General features: G+C 40.9%; 1 long non-coding RNA gene across 1 annotated transcript; it reads left to right on the top strand.

Annotated features, from left to right (window-relative positions):
- Positions 1–29: 29 nt before the first annotated feature.
- Positions 30–7427, top strand: LOC108445992. The gene is made up of 4 exons (XR_001861089.1): positions 30–281; positions 4465–4518; positions 5301–5415; positions 5707–7427. It is a non-coding gene; the product is annotated as an uncharacterized LOC108445992 (long non-coding RNA).
- The last annotated feature ends 1649 nt before the right edge of the window (positions 7428–9076 follow it).

Below are 9076 nucleotides of genomic sequence, written 5' to 3'. Positions count from 1 at the left end.
GGGGCCGAAGGGTCGCGGCTCTGGCGTCACCCGGCGCGGGGCTGCGCGGTCGGGGGCGGAGCTTTACTCGGGTAATGAGTAACGCTGAACCATGTAGCCTGGGGTTTGGTGTTACTGCGTCGATTTTGTGGGGTTTCGTTTTATTTTGGAGGGTTGCTTGTTTGTTTGTTTTTATGAGTTGGGTTTTTTTTGTTTTTTTTTTTTTTTTTTTGGGGGGGGAGGGTTGGAAGGCTACACAGAAGATTGAAAATGCAGAATTACAAAGCAGCACGTCTCATACCGTATGCATACTTAATTTTTTTCTTTTTTTTTAAAATGCTCTTGATGTTTGGGAGAAATAGACGTCTGCATGTTGATTTTCACTTCACTATAATAATTAATGAATAAATTTTGCTGGGAACATGGAAGATCACTTCTTTTTTTGTCTTCTAGTTTCTGTGGCTCACACCACTATCTAGGACCAATGTGTCAAACTGAAAAATAATTTATAGCCCCAGTGATACCAAGCTGATTTTTTTCTGTTGTTTTTCAGTAGCCAAGTGACTTTGCCATTTTTAAGGAATTGAGTTAGTAATTTAAATCCATATATGTCTTTATCTTTTAATAAAAAGCTGTAACTCTAGTTAGCTGTATATGTGTGTACGTGTGTGTACAAAAGCACATATACCCAAATTCTAGTTACAGAGTTGGCATGAGTACCCAAAAATGGAAAAATAAGGGCTAAAAGCTATCATTCTGAAATCTCCCCTTTCATGTCATGTTTTCACATTTCATTTTGACTGTCACTTTAATTGTGCCAAAATGGCAGGCTGCACGGTTCAGGGTTGTATTTCCAAAGGTGGCTGTCTCCAGGTGAGACTTATTTGCCAGCCTGGGCAAGCTGGAGCTGGTTGCTGCCCTAAGTTCTGGGCCATAGGAGGGGTGAGCTGCATTTGTGCACTGGTGCTATGAAAAAAACCAAAGAAAAATTATTTCACTAAACATCCAGCATGTGCCGTAGAACATCAACGCTCATGTTCTCAGTCAAACTTCCAACTTCTCAGTGAAACAGCTGCTCGAATTTCTGGATATAATCTGGCAGTGTATTACTGATGTGCAACTTTGATAATCAATGCTAAAAATCTTCCGCAGCTTGACTTCCACATGGAAAATTTCTAGCCAGGTTAAATCTAGCAAAGGTGCATTCCATGGTGCATGACTCTTTACCTGTGCTAGCTCTTCCAGAACTTTCTGGGATCCAGCCCTGGTAAGGCTCACTGACTTGCATTCCTAGGTATGTGAGTACTGACCATGAATCAACCTTTAACACACTCAGGATCCTGGTAAGGCTCACTGACTTGCATTCCTAGGTACTGTATGTGAGTACTGACCACGAATCAACCTTTAACACACTCAGGACCACAGACCATAAGAAATTCACAGTAAATACTGACTTTAGGTAGTGGCAGCCCAGTCCAGCGCTGCCCTTGGCAGATGGGTTTACCGCTTAGCTTCATTTAGCTCCAAAGTATTTCTGGAAATTTGTCACATGTTGTGGTTTCCAGCATAACATTTATCTAGGAATTCTGTGTTCCAAACTTTTCATGTCCCCTCTCTTCAGTCCTTGCCTGCTGACAAGAAACAGAGAGCAACATGAAAGAGAGACAAGTTGTCCACAAATCAGGGAGAGTTCCTCTTTCTGAACAGCAGCGATGATGAGAGACAAGCTGTCCACAAATCAGGGAGGGTTCCTCTTTCCAAACAGCAGTGAGGATGATATTTGTATATGAAAGAGTATGCAGACAGATGAGGGTTTGGACTTGTGGAGAGGGCCCTAAACAGTGGTAGGCTGCGCTTGGGTAACTAGATGTCACTGAATTATGCTATGTGCATATAGGCAAAGTTTACAAGGAAATAAACATTTTTATGACAAAAAGTGGCACTCTTGACACAGGGCTGCAGGACAATAGAAGGACTTTTTAATTCTTTTTAACTATGCAGGGGGCACCTTTGCCAACATTGTTTTGTGGTAGCAGGCCTTGCGAGGTCCAGAAGTTGATGAGGGGCACAGCAGCATCACAAGTGAGGGAGGGATGAGCTGGACAGGTGAGCACCTAGGCTGCCTGGCTGTGCTCTGAGCTGTTATAGGAACCCATGGGCATATGTGCCCTGACAACCTTTCCTTTCACCAGGTGCTGCTCTGCTGTATCACCCCCCACCTGACAGGGCAGCTTATATCTGCTGTGAATTTATAGAAACCCTAGTACTTTTGCTTTAAGTCAGAATTAGACTGAGGGCCGAATCACTATCGTGACATGTTCCCACCTACAGCTATAGAAATAAACTGCTTTTGCCTCACCTGAATCTGCAAGTTTTAAACTGTGTGTTTTTTCTGCAAGTCATTTCAACATCATTTGTAAATGGTAATTCTGTTTATGGTAAGCTATATCTTTAGTGATTCCAATCTTAACAACCACTGTGAGCTTGCTTAATTTGTGTCTGCACTTTCATAAAAATAATTTCCCCCAAATATCTCATTTTTATGGTTTAATAACATAAAGTTCTATACAAGCTAGGCAATAACTGTGAATATATCTGTATTAAGGTATATAGGCATGTATATATATCTCCAAGTTATTTAAACATCACAAACAGTAAAATCATTGAGGGATCTCAAACTGATCTGTAAATGCTAACAAACCTGGGGGACTGTGGCTGTGAGTAAAAATTATGTGACAATTCTCCCAAACCAGTTACTCATATGGAAATAAATTTCATTGACTCACGCCAAATGCCGGTATGACTGTAACCTGGTTACACATCCAAAGGGAATCAGGCTGCATAGACAGAGTGCTTTTAGTCAGCAGCCCCCAAATCACTGATGGCAGCACAATAAATCACTGTTGTGTGGGTACAACTGAATATGTAATTATTCCACAGCTCCTAACAATAGTAAAAACGTTTGTGGTAGATGAGGGCCTCTGTTCTTAGAGATGAAATGCTCCCAGAGATGGGTGAAGAGAACTTTTGTTTCTGGACGGCTCAACCTTAAAATTGTACCCCAAAAAACTTCAAGAGTGGACCCTTGAAAGCAGTTGCGGGAAAAGCTGCAAGTTGGGGGAAAGGACTCACACGCAGGCAGAGAGACTCCTCTTCCTAAATGGACTGAACAATATTTGGAAGTGGGCAGCTGTCTCGTTGTGATAATGTTTTCATAGCATGAGCAAGAAGAGACTTCTCTTTCTAAATGGACTGAACAAGGTTATTATGGAAGTGGTAAACAGACTGAACATCTTAAGGGTTGTCTTTGAACATTGTCAGTGGGAGAAGGGAGGAAGGTGGGGGGAGGAGGAGAGTTCTGAAGGTGGTATAATTTTTTTTTCTTCTTTTAGGTCTGTTAATAAACTTCTTTATATTCTTTCAAGTTTGGTGCCTGTTTTGCATTTCTCCTAATTCTTATCTCACAGCAGATAAACAGTAATGAGTATTTTGGACCAAACCACTACACTAAATTGGTGTTTCCGCCCGGTTACAAACCCAACCCGCAACAACAGGTGAGCACCTAGGCTGCCTGGCTGTGCTCTGAGCTGTTATAGGAACCCATGGGCATATGTGCCCTGACAACCTTTCCTTTCACCAGGTGCTGCTCTGCTGTATCACCCCCCACCTGACAGGGCAGCTTATATCTGCTGTGAATTTATAGAAACCCTAGTACTTTTGCTTTAAGTCAGAATTAGACTGAGGGCCGAATCACTATCGTGACATGTTCCCACCTACAGCTATAGAAATAAACTGCTTTTGCCTCACCTGAATCTGCAAGTTTTAAACTGTGTGTTTTTTCTGCAAGTCATTTCAACATCATTTGTAAATGGTAATTCTGTTTATGGTAAGCTATATCTTTAGTGATTCCAATCTTAACAACCACTGTGAGCTTGCTTAATTTGTGTCTGCACTTTCATAAAAATAATTTCCCCCAAATATCTCATTTTTATGGTTTAATAACATAAAGTTCTATACAAGCTAGGCAATAACTGTGAATATATCTGTATTAAGGTATATAGGCATGTATATATATCTCCAAGTTATTTAAACATCACAAACAGTAAAATCATTGAGGGATCTCAAACTGATCTGTAAATGCTAACAAACCTGGGGGACTGTGGCTGTGAGTAAAAATTATGTGACAATTCTCCCAAACCAGTTACTCATATGGAAATAAATTTCATTGACTCACGCCAAATGCCGGTATGACTGTAACCTGGTTACACATCCAAAGGGAATCAGGCTGCATAGACAGAGTGCTTTTAGTCAGCAGCCCCCAAATCACTGATGGCAGCACAATAAATCACTGTTGTGTGGGTACAACTGAATATGTAATTATTCCACAGCTCCTAACAATAGTAAAAACTTTTGTGGTAGATGAATAGATGATCTCACTGTGATTATTACCTTTTTTCTGACTTCAAACTCCATGATCATTTGCAGATAAGTTGTCCTGAGGCCAAGCGAGGAAATAGCAATAACAGCTGTCTGACAAAGGTAATATTGCACCTTTTTAAAATTACGACAGCCACTGACCTCAGAATGAACTGGCACTTTGCTAAGGTGCAAGAACACATCTTCAGCATCTCTGTGCAGTGTTGACAGCCTTGAGCTACAAGCAGGGATAATGCACTTACAGCAGACAAGTATGAAACATCTGGAAAGGCACCTACTTCCTGAGATGATCCCATCTGGGATGCCCAGTCCCAAAGGGTGGTGGAATAACCTGGCTGTTACCAGTACAGCCCTGGGAAGGAGGAGGCTCTAATTCAAAGAAACAGATCAAGGTCCAGACAGCATCTGTGCACTGCATTTGGCCGTGTGCCAGGCTGCTGCCATCTTGTGCAAGGTTTTTCCCTGCCTTTTGCTGTGAGCAATTATTTGCATGTGTGTAATCACTAAATGCTGTCTCCCCAGTCTTCTGTATTCTTGTGTTATACCTGCAGAGCAAGAACAGAAAACCAAGACCATCTTATGGGACCCCAGATTTAACAGTTGCAACTGTCAGAGATAATACAAACGTGTTCCTCAAGTCCAGCCTAAGGAAAACGTTTCTGGAAAGGGGTCAAAGTACTCTTGGAGGGTCTGCTAAGGGGGTAGCAGTGGGAGAACTAGAGAGACAGATGATGGACCAGTTAAAGTTGACTGGGAGTTCAGTTTGTTTATTCAGCAGTACATAAAGTAAGTTAACAAAAATGGTCAGAAGAGGAAATACCAGGGAAATACCTGGCTCTGTAAAGACTAGTGGTAACAAAGGTCTTCTGTTGGATGGTTTATAGGTGCCAGGACAGACCACAGCAAAGCTGGGCACCACAATACTCAAGTTATTCACACATGCTGATACAATACTGAGATGCTCGGTTCAGAGGAAGGATAAATTCAAATGCCGATGAAGTGAGTATTCCATCATTAGGATTTGTGGCACTTGGAATAGTGGATACTTAATTAGAGAGCAGATACGTGTTTTCCAGAATGATTTTACATATTGTCAGACTGCAGAAAGCAGCAGAGGTGTTGAAATATATTTCATTCAGCACCAAAGTTGGAAAACATGCTGCTATCAAAAAAGAGAGACTATTGAGGGGCACTTTGCACCTCGTAAGTGCAGGAGTGAAATTTTATACAACTAATAAATAATACTGAATTATGAAATTTATCCTGGGTTTCTTGGTTGTTGTTTTACAGGTTTTTTGAAGGGGGTGGAAGGCTACACAGAACATTAAAAATGCAAGATTGAAAATGTAAACTTAGAAAGCAGTGCATCTCATACTTCATCCATAATTAAATAAATTTTTTAATACTCTTGATGTTTAGGAGAAACAGAGGTCTGCATGTTGATAGCACTTCACCATAAATTATTTTCTCTGGGAACATGAAAGGTAACTTCTTTTCTATCTTCTGGTTTCTGTGGCTCACACCACCATTAAGCACTAATATGTCAAACTGAAAACTAATGTATAGCACCAGTAAAATCAAGTGTTGCTTTTTCCATGTTTTTCGGTGTCCCGGTGGGTTTTCCCTTTGTGATAAATTGAGTTAGTAATTTGATTGCATGTCATCTCTTTGTCTTTTAATAAGAAGCTGTAATTCTAATTAGCTGTATGTGTGTGTGAGTTTGTGTGTGTACAAAAGCACATACACCCAAACAGTGTGCTATTCCAAAATTATATTGGCAGAATTAGGGCCTTGTGTATACTGTATGTAAGAATAAATTTCATCAAGATTTTGCTACAGATGATGTGGGAGAACATCTGTTTTCCTAATGATATAGATGAGGCAATCTGCGACCCTGCCCATGGAAGTTCTGGCTCGTCTTCTTCTAGTCTCAGCTCTTCTCAATCTGAAATTCAGAGCAATCTCCTGTTTCTTGAATTGGAATGGGTCTGAGGGCTGTTATTTTGTAAATAACAACATGTTTTCTTGTATCTTTCTTTGATGACTCTCGTATTGGCCAGTCTTTAGACTAGAGAATTCTATTAACTGGTCCTGTGCAGGGATATATGCCATGTTTTGTGTCCTGTTTGGCATGGATATATGAAATACTAGATAAAAGATATCTGATTATGTAGATTTCCACTCCTTTTATGTTTAAGGTATGTCTGTCTTTGAATCGGTTTCACAATCTATTTGGAGTCCCACTCTGTGTGTGCTAGATGAAGTAGATTTTTTTTTCCTCAGGTGGGAAATGGATAGGTTTCCCAACAGCTTTGTACTTAGAGACTGTGTGTTTAACTAGGTGACGTATCTGTCCTGTAATTACATCCATTTTCCCCACCTAGGAAAAAGAATTGAAGGAGTCATATATCTCTATTTGTTTTGAAATGCAAGCTCCTCAAATTGATGGGCAGGAGCTCAACCAGAGTGATTGTAGTTATCCACTGAGTAAACTCAAACAGCAGCCTGGCTCTGCCCATCTCTGTACATAATGCTCTGAATGAAATGTGAAAATTAGTTCTAGTTCCCAAGTCTAGGTGCTGAGACCACCCATAGCCTTCTCAGTATCAGAAAGAGTCCTGTGCACGTGTCTTCTGCCTCCTGATCCTTTGGTTATCCAAAGAGGTGTTCAGTGGGATGCTTGGTGGATCAACATCTTGAGCATGCAATGATGTTCATCCCAAAGAGCCTCCATACACCCACGGCAGAACTCAAACAGTACTATGAGAATACTGAGGGTTCAGCTGACACTACATAAACACTTCCAAAGAGTTTATGGACCAAACATAATAATAAGGATAGTTCTTAAACAAAGTGTTTTGTAGAAATGCTGAACTTTGGTAAATAAACCTTGAGCTGGAAAGTGGATCTAGACTTCAGTTTATGTATGTGTAGTTTTAACTCTATTATTAAGTCCATTTATCTGAAGGCATGTATACCTTTGAAAAATAAAATCCTGCATTTGTAAAATACGTCATCCACAAGGCTTGTTCACCATCAGATGCAATAATTTTAACCTTGTTGTTCTTATTCTTTCAGTTTGCAGTCAAAATAGTATTTTATAATACTATAATTTCTTTTAAATAATGAATGCTGCAGTCAACTGTTTAAATTGTCAGAAGTACAGTTGGAATTTTTGTATCTCTATTCTGCTCTATTCCAAACTGAAACTGAAAAGGTTTGTGTCTAGCAGAACTGGACTAAAGATATGCTGATACTGTATAGCTAGATGGCAGCATTCACATCGCTTTGAGAAAAGCTATAGTTATTTGAACGATTTGGCTCCTCTGTTACAGTTAAGTGGCATGGTCCTATTCTGAAATGTGCTGCCTGAGAATGTCTGAATAATTAACACATCTGAAAATCTGACCATTTCATTTAGGTGTCTAAATTGGAGATTTATACTTCGACCCTACAGATAATGAGTATGAAATGTAGTACTTACCCATTTATCTAAAAAGATAAAAATCTGATTATGTGCATGCATCTTTTAAAACAGGCTAATGTTTAGCCTGTTTAGACTGAAATCAGGCTTTGCTTTATCTTATTCAAGACCCCATTTATTTAAGAATTTTGTATCATGACATAGCCTACAAGCTTGTTTGGATGATACGCAAAATTACTTCCCTTCTGTTACAGAACAAAATACTTACTTAGCAAAGTCTTTCTGAAGGTCCAACAAGGTCCTCCTATCATCTATCCCAAGCCTTACCAATCTCCTCAAGTATAACCCCACCACCTCTTTCCTTGCCCTGTAAGGGGACAAAGACACCTTTCAGAACATAAGCCCTTTTTTGTCCCTACTCGCTGAAGATGTTTATTTGTCTAGTCCAGGCTACTACACACACAAGCATCCTGTCCCTAACATGTCAGCCCACATGAAAGTGAGCCTGGGAAGGCCCAGGACAGGGAGCTTGGGCCCCACTGGCTCACACAGCCTGAGACATACACAGAAAACTCCACTGTGAGCAAAGTTTTGGCTGTCTTCACCTTGTCCTTTCAGCTTTCTGCAGGATGACCTGAGCCCTGAGGCTCATTTGCTAAAAGCCTGCTTTGCAATTATATGCAGCTTCGGATGCCCAATGCTCTATGAGAAATAGATTTTGATTGCACTCAGCCAAAGACCGGAGTGAGTTGCAAAGGGCTGAGTGGACAAAAACCACAGAGAGATGGGTATTATGGGTGGTAAGGAGGAAGACAAATAGGCATGGGCAATGGTTCTGTGCAGCACAGACAGTACTTTGTAAATCAAAGTAAAAGCTTTGACACCATTTCCCACAGCGTTCTCCTAGAGAAACTGACTGCTCATGGCTTGGACAGGTGCTCTCTTCACTGGGTAAAAAACTGGCCAGCTGTTCAGGCCCCAGAAAGTGATGGTGAGTGGAGCTACATCCAGCCAGTCACTAATGGTGCTCCCCAGGGCTCAGTACATTATCAGTGATCTGGACGAGGGGATCATGTGCCCCCTCAGTCAGTTTGCAGATGACACCAAGTCGGGTGGGAATATTAATCTGCTGGAGGAAGGCTCTACAGAGGGATCTGGACAGGCTGGATCAAAGGGCTGAGGTCAATTGTGTGAGGCTCAACAAAGCAGAGTGCTGGGTCCTGCACTTGGGTCACA

Source organism: Corvus brachyrhynchos, unplaced genomic scaffold (assembly GCF_000691975.1).
Source record: "Corvus brachyrhynchos isolate BGI_N302 unplaced genomic scaffold, ASM69197v1 scaffold103, whole genome shotgun sequence".
Lineage (NCBI taxonomy): Eukaryota > Metazoa > Chordata > Aves > Passeriformes > Corvidae > Corvus > Corvus brachyrhynchos.
Note: the sequence above shows the minus strand (reverse complement) of the source record. Positions and strands in the feature narration are given on the sequence as shown.